We start from the raw sequence: 19,283 nt of genomic DNA, 5'->3' as shown, positions 1-19,283 counted from the left end.
GGCGGACTATGTCCCACAAATCTACCATTTAGAGCTCTAATATTGAAATGTTCCAGTTCTTCGAGTGTCTGTGCTCCCAATTTTTTTTGTTTGATTCTTTGAAGTTTCTCTTGCGGTGGAAGGTCCCAAGATGTATTTTGAGCTAAAAATTGCCTCTTCAAGTGGAGTACCCATGAGGTGGAGGTTGAAATCCCCTGTAAGCACAATATTGGTTGTTGATCTTCCCATAATGCATTCCTCCAAGAAGTTGTACAATTCCTTTACTGCTTTTTTTTCCCCTTTAGGGTGGATATAAGCATTGATAAGAATGCAGTCACGGTTGGCTTTCTCTGATCCTTGGGGTGCTAGGGCCAACTTAATTGCAAGATTATCTTCTGAAGAAGGACCAATTTCTTAAATCCTGACAAAACTAGTGACTGCTACATAAATAGAGGACCCGACGTGCCGGCAGAACCCCGACTGACTACCATTTCCCTCAACTGAAGTAAACTAGCCCCAGCAGCATTTAATGTTAAGAATTGGGCGTTTCTCGAAGCTCGTCCACTACATAAACTGCGATTATACAGCAGAACCCCTCTGGGAGTCACACACACATCAACTATTCACAATACGGATGAGCGCAGCCACCAGGGAGAGGGGACGGAAACTGAACTTTATCTGGTCATACTCCCATCGAGGACACGAAGTGCCTTCTGGGTAGTAGGGTAAGAAGTTACTCAGCTGCACCATTAGTAGGCGGGTTTATGGTGTGAGTTTTGAGGAAGTGTTGGGTGTCCTGCATGGGTTCGAGGGGGCTCCAGTTGTGCCACAACAGACACGTTGGTGCGATTAGGCACGTTGTACTACAGAAAAGAGTGACAGCTGCCTAGCTTCCAGACGCACATCTTATCTGGCCTGTGCCTGACCAGTTGAGACAGGACAAGGGGTACATGGAATAAGAGTGCTGCAGGGCAGGGTAAACATGAGACTTCTAGCTTGTGGGGCACTGCCAACAGTGCAGCCCTAATCGTTAGGCCTATTGGCATCTTATGATGTAATCATTCGGAGATCATGAAAATCCAGCTGAAAACGATGAGTTTCAGGTACAGCATCCGAGTGTTTCCACTCCACACTGCAGCTTCACAGTCTGTAAAGAGTTCAGTCAATCATAAGGTTTCAGCGGCCTCCGTCTCACTCCTTCTGCCTTCAAATGCCTGCTTGTGTCCAGGATCAGAGGCGATCCAGTTTTAAATGTACGCATGCCTGGGACACGGGGCATGATGTCCAGACAGAAGTGGATGGATGGATGACTTACTCCACTGAATGAAGGCGGATTTCCTAAATGTTAGTGGCACAGAGCGTTGTAGTGTGGCGTTTGCATACTCCCATTAAAGATTATACATTTTCAATTGAAGTGATTACATTTGCACTTAGTTTTACTGTTTTAACTATACACGATTTATGTTGATGTTAAAATAGTTGCTCCAGCACAGTCCCAAATTACGAAAAAACACTAAAATGTGCTTCATTTGTGCTTTCCTAATTCTGATATTTTCTGAAATATTTGCACTGTTTTACAGACATTAACATTTTGTTGTGTACTGGTGGAAAAAAGACCTTCCTTTCCCAGTACCAGCAAAATTGTTACATATATACTCCCATTGTAAATTCAGAGACAGGAACGAAAACAAGCTTCCGGAGAAAACAGCCTGAAATGGGAACCCCATCTTTGAACGCACAGTAAACGTGACAAGATTAAAACGAAGTTTAGAGGCCTGTTTACACACAGAAAGCGAGTGGTCGTGGAAGAACAAGTTTTGCTTCACAGGAAGGACGAAGACATGCTGGACAGCCCAAAACAAACTAAAGCCAGCAAATAGAAAGCCAGAAAATCCGAGTAGCCAACCACAAAGCCAATGGTAAGCAAACGCCGGAATGCATTCCTAGGGAAGCTTTCAGAATGCCCACAGGAAATCCTTGAACAAGCAGATCGCTGTGTAGTCTGGTAGATTTCACCCCAACCAGAAAGAAACAGAGCTATCATTGCAACATATTCCTTATTTGTGAAAGAGTTTCATGGGGGGGGGGGGGGGGGGAGAAGAGTGCCCAGAGTGGTGGTGTGTGAAATCAAGACTTCATCTTTACGCTTCCAAACGGTATAAATACCATCCAAGGGCCCCGAAAGAGCATAAGCAACTCCAACAGACAGTTCAGATGGATCCCCTAGTCCAGACCCCTGGCACAAGTGAAATCCAGCCGCTCAGAATCTTAAAAAACAGGTCTAGTGTGCAGAACAAGACCAACAACTCAGGGCAGGCCCCTTGTTAGGTGCAGACAGTATACCACAAGTGTGCATAGATTGATGTGGGGACAGTGACCAGGGATATAACATTGGGGGCAGTGTTTGCACCAGCAAGGACACCATGTGATGCGGCAGTGCAAGTGCTCTAAACTGCAGAGCATCTGTGTCGGACAGCCATGGCAGTGAGCCAGGGAATTGGACAATCTACAAAAGTATAATAAGAGTTAGAAATCTAGTAGCGGTGGTCTCCATCAGTTAAATTACCCCATAAATATGTAAACTAGATCGTGTAGTGCTTCCAATTCTGTTTTAGCTTGTTTTCGTTACATAAAAGACCTACTAGATTGACATTTCTTCTCCAGCACTAGATCTCCATTATGTTTGGGGCAAGTGTCCACACAAGAATATAATGGATCGCCTGATCCAAGACACTTACGAGAACAATTCTACCACGTGGGGGAGTGGATGAATGCAGATCATATTCTTTCCTGGGTGTCTTCCAGGGTAACAATGAAGATACTCTCTCCGTGCTAGCCCACAGACTGACGGGATAAACCTCTTTCCACTTCTGTAAAATGATCACTTTGGATGCGGAGACCTACAACTTGGCGTCCCTTTTTCTCCTTCAGTTTTCTCCCTTTTTAAAATATTATCCCTCAGCATCAAAGTGTGCATTGAAGTTTAAAGAAGAAACCAGTCCTGTTTTCTAGAAGGTTCACTGGAGCCAAGCAAGCACAAAGTACGGAATGGTTCGGTCGCTGATCAAGGTGGTTGCAGCACAATTTAGTGGAGCAAAGAGTGCAGTCCACCGAGGCAGGCCTGTAAGGGAATCAAAAACTCCGCCAGCATACACAACACCCATTTACTCAATGCTTTAGTAGAGGAGAGTCTGTGCCCATAAATGGGGCGGTCTTCCTTCACCACCAGTAGGCAGGGAGGGAAAAGGATAGAGTTTGACAAAGCAGGATCTCATGTAAGGGTCAAGAAAACCCCATAACATACAAGTTAAGGGAGCAAGCACAAACAGTACTCCAAGTCTACTCTTCCGCAGAAAGGCACCAGCGAGGTGTTACTATTTGCATACTGTGCTTGAATCTTGCGTGTGCTGTTACTTTGGCGCACAGACAGCAATTTGTTCAAAACAGAGCATATAGCCCAGCAGTTTCTAGACTCGAAGATGAAAATCAATATTGGAGTACAGCAGTATCCGGGAAATGAGAAAAGATAAAAGGTTTCGAGAAGCCAGCCGGGCTAGCTGCAGCAGCCTAACATGCCAACTCCACCAGTGGATAAGAGGTTGGGAAGTGAGGAGCACAGACCTGCAGATATGCATCTTAACTTAAGCCCTGGTGACTAGTCAAGCATTTACAAGGAGCGTCATCACAACCAATAAACCTATCGCATTATTTTACACATACATATCTGGTGGGCTGATCATGTGGTACCTTTTGTTACTTCGGAGTAGGTAGGGTCTTTCACCAAAGATTAAACATTTCAAATGTCCCAGACACCACTCCTGAGACGAGTTATTCAAGGAGTATCAAGCACTCTCCTCAGTGAAGCCTGAAACGTAACCGGTATGAGACTGCAGCAGGAAAGGAAGGTATGGCGTGTGTGCCCTAAAACACTCTACCTGCTGCAAACAACTCTTGTTAAAAGCGCTACGAATTTAGATTCCACAAGTACCCACTGTGCAGATGAGTTTCACGAACAAAAGGAGCACAGAAGCACAAAGGAGTAACCGAACATGCCACAATGAAGACTACTGGCCACGATTAGAGATCTTCCAGATACACATTTGTACCATTGGCAAGTTAACACAATGAAAACATTTCACCCAACATAATGGAAGGCCACCATCCCTTAGCACAGGAATAAAACTACTTTCCCACGGGTAGTAAATACACTGGTAACCAATAGAGTTGGGCGAGACTAAAGATGAATACTCCACTGAAACAAGTCGGACTCAGAGGTGACGACAATGTCTCAAGCCAATGGCTTAAAGAGGCTGGACGGTAAAAGATCCTGCTTGAGAAGGCACGATCCAGGCTCCCTGTAGGGATATGGTTAGCAATAACTCGGTTTGACAATTGCGCTGTCAAAACGCAGACCTAAAATAGCACTTCTGTGTGGAAATTATTCCATTTGCATCCAACTATTAGACTGAACTTTAAAAGCTTGGCCTGCAGAGTTTTAGAAACGACCACTTGAGGATTCTCTGCTCGGTTATGCCTTCACTGCAATTCCGGTCCATCTTTAAGGGTCAACATTTGTGTGCCAAACATGCATGTCCACTCAAGTGTTAATCTAAGGAGTGAACAATTTTACCAAACAGACAGTGAAGAGCAAATAAAAATCTGCTGCAGAAAGTTGCTGAGTAAATTTTCAAGTGATCAAGCACTGGTAACGAGGAGCCAGTTGCAAGTTGTACTTCTGAAAGCTCTTTATCTGTTGTTCACATATGGCCTGGCAGAGCTAAAAAGTTCACCAGTACCATTTATTTGAGAGTGAAGGGGGTAGCTAAAACAAGTAAACAAAAAGAAACCATTTCTTATCAAATGCATGCATCACTGTAAAGTTCTTCAAATAAACCCACGTAAAAGGAGCTCCTTGATGAATATTGCTTACTAAAATAGGCTGAAAACTATGCATTTCATTTAAGGTTCACTTACTACATAAACGATTTCTTCCATGGTTATTCATTAGGACAGCTGCATATCTGCTAGACCTGGGCGGTGAACTTCGCTCGCAGAGTTTTCGGCATTCTGCAGAGCTCGCGGAGTGCAGAAAACTCTGCTTCGTGGTGTGCAGCACAGTTTTTCCCAGCGGGCAAATCGCGAACGGTAAATTCGTGATCGAGAACAGTAAGTTTGCGAGTTGCCGCTCAGGTAGAATTTCTACCCGAGCAGCAGGAATAAAAGCACAAACTGCAGTTCGCCCTGCACTCCGCCACTTGCTGAACTTTGTAGAGTTTTTTTGTAAATGTGCAGAGTTCCGCGTAGCAAAACTCTGCGAACTACGGCCAGGCCTGATCTCTGCATCAATTTAGGGAACAACTTAAGACAAACCTTTGAAACGAGGCACATACAGACAGACAACCACTCACGGGACCGCGTTATGCCTTGAATCAAGTGGGGACTTCTTTGCTTCTGACCATGTACAAAGTTCTGCACCCTTTTTGATACGTTTGAGCAGTACAAATAGACAACATACAATTTCAACAAGAGTTGCACAATCTGTATTTTATTTTAGCGATTTAGGGAGCTTTTGACACAATTTCAACGGGAGTTGCACAATCTGTATTTTATTTTAGCGATTTAGGGAGCTTTTGACACTATCTACATGCGTCGGATTTCAGGAACGGAGCTTTCTTAAGCACAAAGATAATGCACTACAAAGACAAGTAAAAGATCACCACTTAGCCCAGCAGCACTGTTCCACCCCGCATGAAAGTTACAGAGAAGTACTGTTATATGCAGAAATCAAACTGCACAACCAGTCAAAAACGCAAGTCATGAAAAACGACCCAAAATAAAATATTATTTTGATATATGGAGTATGTATGCGAAGGTGTTAAAAGAATTTCTTTCAAACAGCTGCTAGCCTGTCACACAGACCTCAAATGCTTTGTCAGTTGGCTGCTTCTGGGTGCCAGCGCTAGCCAGTGGCCCATAATGCTGTAGTATCTGGCACAAGAAGGGTGCAGTTATCTGGCCATGCCCGGGTGAAATCCCCGACTTTACCGACAGTGGTTCCCCTCTCAACAGTTTGGGGTGCCCAGGTCACACCAGTAAGGTCAGGACTGGAGAAAGAAGGATGGAGCTTCCCTAGAGTAGATCCAACGCACCTTAAAAGACCCAGAGTGGAGAGTGCACCAGAAGAATGGAGCTGCCGTGAAGAAGATCCAACGCACCTTAAAAGTCCCAGGCTGGGAGTGCGCCAGAAGGATGGAGCTTCCCTAGAGTAGATCCAACGCGCCTTAAAAGACCCAAGGCTGGGAGTGCGCTAGAAGGATGGAGCGGCCTTCAAGAAGAGCCAACGCACCTTAAAAGACCCAGGGCTGGGAGTGCACCAGAAGGATGGAGATGCCTTCAAGAAGATCCAACACCCCATAAAGCAGAGACCTGGGGCTGGGAGTGGACCAATAGGATGGCGCTACCTTCAAGAGGAGCCAACGCACCTTAAAAGACCCGGGGCTGGGAGGACACCAGAAGGATGGTGATGCCTTCAAGAGGATTCAATGCACCTTAAAAGACCAAGGGCTGTGAGTGAACCAGAAGGATGGCGCTACCTTCAAGAGGAGCCAACGCACCTTAAAAGACCCGGGGCTGGCAGGACACCAGAAGGATGGTGATGCCTTCAAGAGGATTCAATGCACCTTAAAAGACCAAGGGCTGTGAGTGAACCAGAAGGATGGCGCTACCTTCAAGAGGAGCCAACGCACCTTATAAGACCCGGGGCTGGGAGGACGCCAGAAGGATGGGGCTGCCTTCAAGAGGACTCAATGCACCTTAAAAGACCAAGGGCTGGGAGTGCATCAGAGGGATGGCGCTACCTTCAAGAGGATCCAACGCACCTTATAAGACCCGGGGCTGGGAGGACGCCAGAAGGATGGGGCTGCCTTCAAGAGGACTCAATGCACCTTAAAAGACCAAGGGCTGGGAGTGCATCAGAGGGATGGCGCTACCTTCAAGAGGATCCAACGCACCTTATAAGACCCGGGGCTGGGAGGACGCCAGAAGGATGGGGCTGCCTTCAAGAGGACTCAATGCAACTTAAAAGACCAAGGGCTGGGAGTGCATCAGAGGGATGGCGCTACCTTCAAGAGGATCCAACGCACCTTATAAGACCCGGGGCTGGGAGGACGCCAGAAGGATGGGGCTGCCTTCAAGAGGACTCAATGCACCTTAAAAGACCAAGGGCTGGGAATGCATCAGAGGGATGGCGCTACCTTCCAGAAGATCCAACACACCTCATGAGCAAAGACCCAGGACTGGAGTGAACCAGATGGATGGAACAGCCTTTAAAAAGATCCAACACACCCTAAAAGACCCAGGACTGAAGAGCACCAGAAGGATGGACCTGCCTTCAAGTAGATCCAACACACCTTAATTCCTTGGGGGGGGGGGGGGGGGGGGGGGAGAGAAATCAGGACATTGGTTACAAATCCAAAACAAAAGATTTGGAAGCATAAAGACTCATGAAAATTGTCAGCACTGTCTTTACTTGAAGAAAAGGGAGTGACCCCACTGGCCAACAGAAGGGGTACCACAGGTAAATGAAAACTCTTACACAACTCCAATAACTCTTACACAACACAATTCACCATCTATACACACTCAATCAAAAGACCTCTGACCCTATTGGCCAATTATAATACATGTAATGCGACAGGGAAATGCATTAAAAAAGTTTATTTAAAAAAATGTATTTTACTAAATTCTCTTAGTATTAGTGGAATACACTATTTCACAATACATTAAAATCACAATGTTATATACAAATAATAATGAGAGACACAAACACATGAAAGTGCAAACTATTACTCACATCTGGTTTGGTTTGTTCCTTATGGAATTCATTCTATTGTTTGTTAAAAATGTCCATAGCCCTTATCCTCTATTGGACATAAAAAAGTTCCTTGGATGCAACCATATGTAAAAACCCAAAGGCGTTGACGCGTTTCGGTGGTGTTTCTTGATGTAAACCACCTTCTTCAAGACATATTATGTAACGGTCTCTCTTGTATTAAAACACGGAAGAGTCCTTATCAATACCAGGGGTGGATCAGAGACTTGTGTCCTTCAATCAGTATAAGCGGGGCTCCTTAGGGCTCCAAACGCACAACCTACACGGTCTCTAGTTCATGGGCAGAATACTCCTCCTCAAATGTTTAAGAGACGGAGGTACAATCAGATGCCCCCTTCAACCTTAGTCCTATTCAGGAATCCAAAGTTCCTTTTAAGAATAAGGGACTATTTTTATACATTTTACCATTGACGACCAGAGGTAACGTACATGCGATTTTAACCCCTTCCACGCTCATGACGAGCTGGGCTCGTCATGAGGTAGCCTCCTCGCACGCTCATGACGAGCCCAGCTCGTCATGAAACATGGGAATAAGTAAATCTCAGCACAGGAGGGGAAAATGCATAGCATCGATGTGGTTAAACAGCAAGGTCCCACCATAAGTGGAAGAAGTTGGGGATCCCATATATTTGAACAAACCAGTTCACGGATTCTTATCAACATCGTAGTCCCTTATTCTCATCGCTTATATTGATTGAAGGACACAAGTCTCTGATCCACCCCTGGAATTGATGAGGACTTTTCCGTGTTTTAATACAAGGGAGACCGTTACATAATCTTTGTCTTGAAGGTGGTTTACATCAAGAAAAACACAACCGAAACGCGTCAACGCCTTTGGGTTTTTACATATGGTTGATTCCAAGGAACTTGTTTATGTCTAATAGAGGATAAGGGCTATGGGCATTTTAACAAACAATAGAATGAATTCCATAATGAACAACCAAAACCAGATGTGATTAATAGTTTGCACTTTCATTTGTTTGTCTCTCATTATTATTGGTATATAACATTGTGTTTTTAATCTATTGTGAAATAGTGTATTATTCCACTAATACTAAGAATTTAGTAAAAGTAAAAAATGTTTTAATAAAAACTTTAATGCATTTCCCTGTCGCATTACATGTATTATAATTGGCCAATAGGGTCCGAGGTCTTTTGATTGAGTGTGTATACATGGTGAATTGTGTTGTGTAAGAGATATTAGAGATTACCAGTGGTAGTTGTGAATTTTCTGATCCTCCCAAGAGAATTTCGCATTTTTCATTTAGCACTGTCTCTTTGACAGGGTCAAGGCAAGTTTCATGCCAAGCTCAGACAACGAAACTCATGTCACTCAAAATACAGGAAAGCACAAAAGCCTAAAATGAGAAGAACCGTTAACCACAATGTCTGAAGAATCGAGAAAGTAGGTCAAAGCGAGTATTTGTGCAAAATGAGCTCAGAAACAAGCAATCCAAGCCATCTTTAAATTGCTTAATGCAGTGCGAATCGCACAAGAGTAAATACTCAATTTCGAACGCTAAGCAAGGCCTACAGAAATGCAGTGCTTTAACAGCAGGTATAGACTACTTAACTAAAGGGCAATGATAGTCCTTCTCAGCAGCTGTACAATACTCTTAATACGGACACTAAGATTCTAGCAGAATCCCTCAGCAGGTGAACAATACTGTTGGTGGGAATGCACTGGCACTCCTCTGTGACTGCGCTTCTAGCAGCAGTCCTCCGCTGGTGTACAATACTTCTAATACTAGCCCTCCTCCGGGACTGGGCTTCTAGCAGCAGTCCTCAGGTGTACAATACTCCTAATACTGGCACTCCTCCAGGACTGGGCTTCTAGCAGCCGTCCTCAGGTGTACAATACTCCTATTACTGGCACTCCTCTGGGACTGCACTTCTAGCAGCAGCCCTCTGCAGGTGTGCAATACTCCTCCTACTGGCACTGTGGACTGCGCATATAGCAGCAGTCCTCAGGTGTGCAATACTCCTAGTACTGGCACTGCACTTCTAGCAGCAGGTGTGCAATACTCCCAATACTGACACTCCTCGGACTGCGCCTCTAACAGCAGTTCTCAGGTGTGCAATACTCCTAGTACTTGCACTGCACTTCTAGAAGCAGTCCTCAGCAGGTGTGCAATACTCCTAGTACTGGCACTCTGGTCTGCACTTCTACCAGCATTCCTCAGCAGGTGTACGACACTCCTCATACTGGCACTCCTATGGGACTGCGCTTCTAGCAGCAGACCTCAGGTGTGCAATACTCCTAGTACTGGCACTCTGGACTGTGCGTATAGCACTAGTCCTCAGGTGTGCAATACTCCTAGTACTGGTACAACAGGGGGTGGTGATGGACGGAGCATCTGAACCAATCAAACACTCACACCCAGTCAACAGATCAGGGTTTAATCCATCACCGTTCTTTAGCCCACTCTGCCACCCCAGTTTAGACATGGCCTGGTACAGTCTGACCCTGTGCCTCATGGGAACAGTCCAGCCCGAACCGCCAAGCCATGCCTTCCCTGGACCGGAAACAAGCTTCCGAGGACCGGTTTCTGGCATTCCAGCCGTCTTCAGCCCGGCTTGCTTGAATCCAGTGGCAAATCAGTCTGACCCTGTGCCTCATGGGAACAGTCCAGCCCGGTCCAAGAAAGGCATGGCTTGGCGGTTCGGGCTGGACTGTTCCAATGAGGTACCGCTTTGGTCGCCATAAGTTTGGCAGGGTATGCTCAGACGTGAGTCCCTTGATCACGTTGCCACTGGATTCAAGCAAGCCTGGCTGGAATGCCAGAAACCGGTCCTAGGAAGCTTGTTTCCGGTCCAGGGAAGACATGGCGGTTCGGGCTGGACTGTTCCCGTGAGGCACAGGGTCAGACTGATTTGCATATGGCCATGTCTGAACTGGGGTGGCAGAGTGGGCTAAAGAACGGTGATGGATTAAACGCTGATCTTTTGACTGGGTGTGAGTGTTTGATTGGTTCAGATGCTCCGTCCATCACCACCCCCTTTTGTACCACATACTCCTAGTACTGGCACTGTATTTTAGCAGCAGTCCTCAGCAGGTGTGCAATACTCCTCATACTGACACTCCTCGGACTGCGCTTCTAGCAGCAGTCCTCAGCAGGTGTACAACAGAGGTGTACAACCCTCTTATTGGAGTAATGGCACTCCTCTGGGACTGCGCTTCTAGATTTCCATTCAAAGTCCTAAGAAGCGGATAAGATTTCCATTCTGCTCTTTATCCGGTGTGTAATTACTGCCGAATTCAGCCTCCCTCGGGTTCAGAGCACTTTTCATCACACGACATCACTGCACAGACTTTGGGGGTGGTGCTGTGAGAATATCGTGCAGTGTTGGTGCCACCCCGAGGCTAGAGGCGGACTGTACACGGGATCCTGAACACAAAGGACACGCCGTCCTGCCCTCGGCTGTCAAGGGCGCCATGCAAGCATGCCCCAGGCTTCACATCACATGTGCGAACATTAACTGCAGGCGCTCTGCCAACGCGGATGAAGGTCAGGGGCAGCTCCCCTGCAGGAAGCAGCATGGCGAGCACACGGGGGCTTTCTTCTGAGGGCAGAGATACAGTCCAGACCTGCACACTGGTAGGGAAGGAGACTAATAAATAATCCAAGGCCATGGGAAGGTTCTTTTTGCCGCAGTTTCATCCGTCCATCTCCAAAATGGTAGAGCAGAGTGAACTTCCCAAGGTAGTTAATGGAATTAAGATCCTTACAATCACGTCCTACATGGTGTAATGCTATCTGTGTAAACATGCGGAACTAAAATATCATTGCGACCTACATCAGACTTATTAAAAAAAATAGTTAGAGGGAAAAAAACAACAACACTTGGGCTCACGCAGGGTTCTGGATACTTCATGGGCATAATTTTTACGACTGTGGCAAATAATGGTCTTCTGCTGAATACTTAATAGCTGTGTGGTGTTTAAAGGATTGCACGAGTGCCAAACAAAAATTTGGTAAAATAAAAAACGATTTTATGAACTGCACTTTACGGACTACAGTCAGCACAAAGCTCCTGCAAGCCCCACCTAAGATGAACTCATTTCTTAGCGTTTAATGCCATCTTGCGGCTCCCTCCCTTGCCAGCTCCCCGTTGCATGCCCCGGGGGTCTAGATGCAGTGATTCAACATTTCAGTGAAGCATGCCCGAGCAGGATGCCAACCTCCAGAGCTGCCACCCATCCTCTGCCAGTGTCACTACCCACCAGTGCCAGCCGCCCCCGTGCTCCCCCAGAGCTGCCACCCACCCTCTGCCAGTGTCAGTACCCACCAGAGCCAGCCGCCCCGAGCTCCACCAGAGCTGCCACCCATCCTCTGCCAGTGTCACTACCCACCAGTGCCAGCCTCCGGGAGCCCCACCATCTGCTGCCACCCACCCTCTGCCAGTGTCAGTACCCACCAGAGCCAGCCGCCCCGAGCTCCACCAGAGCTGCCACCCACCCTCTGCCAGTGTCAGTACCCACCAGAGCCAGCCGCCCCGAGCTCCACCAGAGCTGCCACCCACCCTCTGCCAGTGTCAGTACCCACCAGTGCCAGCCGCCCCCGTGCTCCCCCAGAGCTGCCACCCACCCTCTGCCAGTGTCAGCACCCACCAGAGCCAGCCGCCCCCGTGCTCCCCCAGAGCTGCCACCCACCCTCTGCCAGTGTCAGTACCCACCAGAGCCAGCCGCCCCGAGCTCCACCAGAGCTGCCACCCACCCTCTGCCAGTGTCACTACCCACCAGAGCCAGCCGCCCCCGTGCTCCCCCAGAGCTGCCACCCACCCTCTGCCAGTGTCAGTACCCACCAGAGCCAGCCGCCCCGAGCTCCACCAGAGCTGCCACCCACCCTCTGCCAGTGTCACTACCCACCAGTGCCAGCCGCCCCGAGCTCCACCAGAGCTGCCACCCATCCTCTGCCAGTGTCACTACCCACCAGTGCCAGCCACCCCCGTGCTCCCCCAGAGCTGCCACCCACCCTCTGCCAGTGTCACTACCCACCAGTGCCAGCCGCCCCGAGCTCCACCAGAGCTGCCACCCACCCTCTGCCAGTGTCACTACCCACCAGTGCCAGCCTCCGGGAGCCCCACCATCTGCTGCCACCCTCCGTGCGCCATGCCAGTAGATGGCCCTCGCCTGGTGCACCCAGTGAACAATGAAGGCCCGAGATGCCCTCCTTGTGCCCTCCCCATGAATCACGCCCTTAGGTGCCCTCAAAGGGCCCTCCTAGGGCACCCCCTGCCGCCACCCTCCGTGAGCCAGGCCGCCACGCGGCCCTCAAGGTGCCCTCACCACCGACACCTCCAGGTGCCCTCCAAGTTCACTCACCCCAGGTAAGGGGTGGGCCCCTCCAGTGTACCCGCTGTCACCCCACGTGCCTCCAGGCCAGGCACAGCGCCCCCGCCTGCCCCTCCCTCCCACCCTCGGTGCTGAAGGTGACCTGGGCCCGGGTGTGCTTCCGGGTGCAGCGCACGTGGAGCTCCGGGTGAGCGCGCGGGGGCCTGTGGGGACAGCGCGCGGGACCGAGGGCCCCCGACGGGCTGGCGCGTTCAGCCCCAGGGCCCCTCGGTGGGCCTGAGGGGAGAGAGGCCCCCAGGGGGGGGGGGGGGCGCACATGCCGGCTCTCAGAGGCCACGTGCGGGCTCCCCTCGTGCGGCTCCGGGTCACCCCCCACGGGGCGCCCGTCTGTCGGGGTCCGGGCCCTCCACCGCCCCCGGGTCACGGACGGAGCCCGCACTCACCTGCGCCCTCCGGTCCCTCAGCGCCCGACACCGCAGCCGAGCCTCCGCGCACGCTTCAAGAGGCACGTACCACGGGGGGCGGGGCCGAGCGCGGGACGTCCGCCCCGGGGGCGGGGCTTAGAGGGTGGAACCCAACCCGAGGCGAGGCTTACCGTGGATTGGCGTCTGCAGCTGCGCTTAGAACGAAGACGTCTGCCACGGGGGCGGGGCTTAGCGCGAGACATCCGGCCCGGGGGCGGGGCTTAGCGTGTGCGCAACCGGCCGTGGGGGCTGGGCTTAGGGCTTGGACGGCCTACTCAGGGAGAGGCTTACGCGGAATGGGGCGAGAGCGTGACGTAAAGTAGGTGGTGCTGCCAACTGTCACTACAAGCCCCGCCCACCAGAGAGGAGGTTGCCTGTTCGTGACGTTGGAAGGCTGGGCTCCAACTGTCACTGCCTCCAGTGTCCTCGTGAGCCGCGCGAGACTGTCAGTTGTCACCGCCTGCTCTCATTGGGTAAAACCAACTTAATCCTAAAATCCGGGGGTGCAGGGGCCAGAGTCAGACAGCAAAGCATCAGAGGCTGAAAACAGCACCCCTGGAAGGGAAGGGCCCATGGTCCTGAGACCAGCAGAAGAGGAGCCAGTCTGACCCTCAGATGGGATGGCAAATGTATCCTCACCTCAGGGTCAGTCAGCATGCTGCTGGCTATACATTAAAATGAGCACCAGCATGCTCCTCGTGCACAGAGCAGAGCCCCATCAATAGAGTCAGCACTAGGCTGACCTTTATTTTTTATTTTAATTAAATATTTTGCAGTAATAACAATTCAAACTCTAGCTAACCAAGCAGTCCCAGTCCCCTTTACCTCATTTTGTACAAACAAGAATTGTCATGTCTCGGTAAAATAATCTTTCTATGTATTTTCAGAGGCAAGGCTCTGACCTTCCAAAGAATGTTAAATTGTATTTTCAACAGAACTGAACATGTTCAAGGTTTTGCCTAGCTGTTTTAGCAGAATCACATTAAATGCAGCAATATTAGTTCCAGTTTAGGTGGTGGCCGTGAGAAACTCCATGTGGTAGAATGAATGACTTTCAAAATGTATTTTTCTTGCAACTGTTTCAGTCTGTTTGGTTCTGATTAGTTTATTTTGTGGGAACCGTCTGCAACTGTATGAAATCCTTTGTCCAGAACTCTATAAAAATGCGCTTATTTTTGGAAGTGTGGAGGAGCCCTTTTTTCGGGACGACTGGCTGGTACTCACCAGTCGTGCCCACTTTTGTCATCATTGGTGGTCATTTATTTTGTCTGAAAAAGAAAGGTGTCCAAAAGAAATGAAAACGTGTGCAGTGAAGTGAAAAGAGATCACATCAACCGGTGTGACCAACTGTGATTACAATTGAGAAAAAGACACTCTCACAAGCAATCTCTTTATTATTTACTGAGTGCTTCCAATCAAGTTAAAATGGATGGGTTGCTATTCATGCACACCACTACCAACGCCATCAGCAACAACGACCTATGACAGCAGACTTTCCAACTCCCTGCTCTTGAAGAAAACATTAAAAGACAACTGGGGCTGGATAGGTCACACCCTACGCAAGCCTGCGTCAAACACCTCCAGGCAAGCACTGATCTGGAGCGATCGAGGGAAATGGAAAGGGATAGCTAAGAAACAACTGGTGTTAAGGCCTCAAGACAGACAGCAAGGAGATGGGTAACACTTGGAGTCAAAATTGATGGCTGGAGAGCCCTGGTTGATGGACTATACCCCAGTAAGGGTAGTATGCATAAGTAAGTAAGTTACTCCCCCACTGGTCAGTATCCCCTACACGCAAGGGAGGCAGTCACACAATTTTGTTTTTTTCTTATTTTATTTAAGAAGTTTTCTATAGCGCTGGCTAGACCCAGAGGTATCGGAGCGCTTTACAGCAGTCTTGAGATTGGACTTCTGCAACAGCCTGTATAGTGGAGCAACCATACTTAATATTCAGAAGCTGCAAGGGGTGCAAAATGCAGCCACACTTTTTCTCCTCAACCTTCCTAGACGTGCCCATGCATCGCCAGCTTTGATCAAGCTTCACTGGCTTCTCTTGGAGAAGCATATTCGTTTTAAGGCCTTGTGCCAATGTCATAGAATTCTGAATAACAAAGAATAACAAAGGACCTCGCTATCTCCGTAATCTGATGAGGCCCTACCTACCTGGCTGCCACCTGAGATCCACAGACTCTGCACTCGTGATCATTCTGAGGACGAGGAAAGCCTAGATTGGCGGTCGCTCATTTAATGTCTGCGCAGCCAGACTTTGGAACACTCTTCCCGTGCAGAGCTAGCCGAAGCCCCCTTTAGGAAAAATCTGAAGACCTGACTGTACATGCAAAGTTACCTTTCCTTGTCTCATGAGAGCTTTCCCCTCAGCATATTCCTTTCCATAGGATATATATATATATATATATATCTTTTTTTTCTTCATAGGATATTCTTCTTCCTTCATCTCTATTTCTGACCACATCTAGATCTCCCACGATCCTGTCATGTAAATAGTTCTAGTGCCGGGATGCTCCAGTAGGAGCAAGCTGTGCGCTGTATAAGTTTAATAACATAACATTACATAGATTAAGGACTGGTCTCACCCTCTCGCAGGGATCAACATCCCATCTACATAGTCTGCACCAGTCTGAACCTCACACGGGTCAGCTTTGCAGCATGAGATAAAGCACAAGTTTTACTCTCACATGGGTCAGTATAGCATCTATAGATTAATCACCAGTCTCACCCTCGCACGGGGGTAGCACTGTATTTATAGAATCTGCACCAGTCTTGCTCTCAAACTTGTCAATATCTGATCTATAAATTAATCAATGGGTCAGTGCTGCATCGCTAGAGTGAGCACCAGTCTGACCCTCACAAAGGGGTCAGCATCCCAGCTCTAGATAAAGCACCGGTCTCACCCTCACAAAGGGGTCAGATTTGCATCTATGGAGTCAGCACCAGTCGCACCCTCCTACAGGGATCAGCAGAGCATCCAGACAGTTGGTACCAATCGGAGCCTCACTCAGGTCAGCAAAGCATCTATAGATTAAGCACCACCAGTCGGACACTCACATAGTGGTCAGTATCACACCTATAGAATGAGCACCATTCTGACCTTCACATAGCGGGTCAGCATCCAATCTATAGAGCCATCATCAGTCTGACTCTCACACAGGGACAGCACAGCATCTATAGATTAAGCGCCAGTCTGACCCTCGCACAGAGGTCAGCATTCCATCTATAGACTCAGCCCTGGTCTGGCCATCACACAGGCTGCAGCATCCCGTCTATCGAGTCATCTAATAGGAAAGAGATCCATAATGTCACTGTCAGAGTGCATGAAACATGCTCATTCAACAAAATGAGGTGCGGTACCAAAAACAAATGAAGGGACACCATGCATACATATACAAAGGGAATTCTAAAAATGGTGGAACTCATTGCAAGTTATAGCTAAAGAAGAGGCGTGTTTGTCAAAACTGCTGCGTAATAATCTTCACGTGACATATTTTGACTGGAGATAATGTGAATGGAGAGAGATGGAAAATTTCAGCCAGGAAACAGTACAATCAGATAAAAGCATGGCTCATTTGGAAGGATAAAGATCAGAGAGTCCTATCAGATGACTTATAGAATTGTTGACTTTGACAGACTGTATAAAAACTGTTTTGCATATGTGTTAGACCCAAATGGGGTGTACACTTTAAAGCCACTTGGCTTTGACAATGGAATCAACCATGATGTGTCAGGAGACACACTGAATCTAGGGTCACTTGACCTGGCAACATGATAGGATCTGGGCATCATGGGATGTGGAATGCTTTTTAATAGAATTTGAAATATGATCATCTGATTTAATTTCATAAAAGTACGATGCACTGATGTGTTATACCACGTAATACGTCATGCAATCGTTTATTTTGAATCTGGCATGTTATGCATAGAGATGCTCCTTTTTTTCAGGGCGATGTGTCCTACATATAATAGCACAACCCCTTGAAACACCATACTTTGTAAGATGCATTGAAATTGTTTCTTTTTTATTGTTTCCTATTTTAATGAGCACAAGTGCTGAAAACTGCCCCTTAGTGATTATTTCAATCTCTTTAAATTAATGTCTTCATTTTTTGTAATCTTTCTGTTAATAACAGTCAGCCTTCTGACCCTTATGTGGGTCTGCCATCACTGTCCTTTTGTGCACTCACGCTTGATGTCTTTCTTCTATGTTTATTTGTTTTGGCTGACATTTAAAGGTGGTAGCGCACACCGCAAGGTCGAAACGCATTGCCCGTAATGAAAACTTTACTTTGAAAGCAAAATCCTGGAGTGCGTGTGCTTTGTGTCAGGATCTGGAGGTATATCTTTCTTTGATTTATAGATAGCAACAAATGGGTTGGAGGCAGTACAGGTATAACAATCCTGAACCACGAGTGCGCTCATTGCTCCTGCAACCATCTGGCGCTGAGGAAGGCTTATTGGTAGCCGAAATGCATTCGCCGTAATTGGAGTAAAGGTGCCTTTTCTTGTTCCTCTGCTGTGGCCCTCATTCTTTTCTTTGGAGGAGATTTCTGCACACATTGTCAGTGCGTTCTCCAGTGGCGCGCTTCGGGGGCCCCCTGCAATGCTAAGAGGACTCAGACCCGCTGTTTTTTTCGCCTTGGTGAAAATTGGTGCTTGTCCAGGTTTCTGGAACTTCTGAGACCCACCCCCTGGCCGGCAAGACTGCAGCGGTGTAGGGGCTATCCGGCTCCTCGCTGGGCGAGGCGAACTTTCGCACGTACCCCCGTATATTGGACTATCTGATCACGGTGGTTGTTGCGGTTGGGGACTGGAGGGTGCCTTTTCCTGTGCGGAGAGCAGCTTACATACAGACTTCGTGGTGTCCTGCTTGCCAAGGAATATCTCAGCCAAACCGCGCTACCTACCTGGAAACCACACTGCATTCTGGGTATGGTAGTTCGCCTGCTGTCAAAATGGTACAGAGCAGGTGATCCAACACACATGCTGAGGGGCGGAGCTGGCAGCAACCAATGGGTTGGAGGCAGTACAGGTATAACAATCCTGAACCACAAGTGCGCTCATTGCTCCTGCAACCATCTGGCGCTGAAGAATATATATGATTGAACTGTGATTATTGAACAATTTCCTTTTATTCAACAAGGAAGTACATCAGCAGTTGTGTGGGGTGGCTATGGGGGATGCTTTTCTCCCAGCTACACGTGTTTGCACGTAGGCTGGTGGGAGGAGCATGTCCTCAAGCACACCCACGGCAAACAATTCGCCACCCATGTTCTTGAGTGTTTTTTAACAAGATATGGGAGACTGCATGGACTTGTACTTGCTGCAGGCAATGGTTGTTTTAATATAAGGGAGACCAACAGTACCAATTGGCCCACCTGCCCCTAACACCAGCCCAAAAACTGCAAATAACCTGACCCACACACAAATCTGTCGGACAGCCCGTCGGACACTGCCTGACTGCCCTGTCGGCCAGTCCGACCCAGAGGAAATGTTATCTGAAGTGTAAATGAAAGCTGCAGCCCCTGGGGCACATTACATTCATTTACTGTGAGGTCAGAGGAGTCCTGCAAATCTCTCTTCACAGCCTCATCAGCTGCCACATGTGAGGCCTGGTCACACAAAGAGAGGTCAGGCTAAG

At 48.3% G+C, this 19,283-nt stretch overlaps 1 protein-coding gene across 1 annotated transcript in view; it reads right to left on the bottom strand.

The window, feature by feature from the left end:
* Positions 1–13,728, bottom strand: part of TFRC (transferrin receptor) — a 120,006-nt gene extending 106,278 nt beyond the window's left edge. Inside the window, exon 1 of the mRNA XM_078668125.1 lies at positions 13,610–13,728. The gene's annotated coding sequence lies outside the window, so the exon portion shown is untranslated. The remainder of the gene's footprint in view (positions 1–13,609) is intronic.
* Positions 13,729–19,283: the final 5,555 nt, after the last annotated feature.

Source organism: Lissotriton helveticus, chromosome 11 (assembly GCF_964261635.1).
Source record: "Lissotriton helveticus chromosome 11, aLisHel1.1, whole genome shotgun sequence".
Lineage (NCBI taxonomy): Eukaryota > Metazoa > Chordata > Amphibia > Caudata > Salamandridae > Lissotriton > Lissotriton helveticus.
Note: the sequence above shows the minus strand (reverse complement) of the source record. Positions and strands in the feature narration are given on the sequence as shown.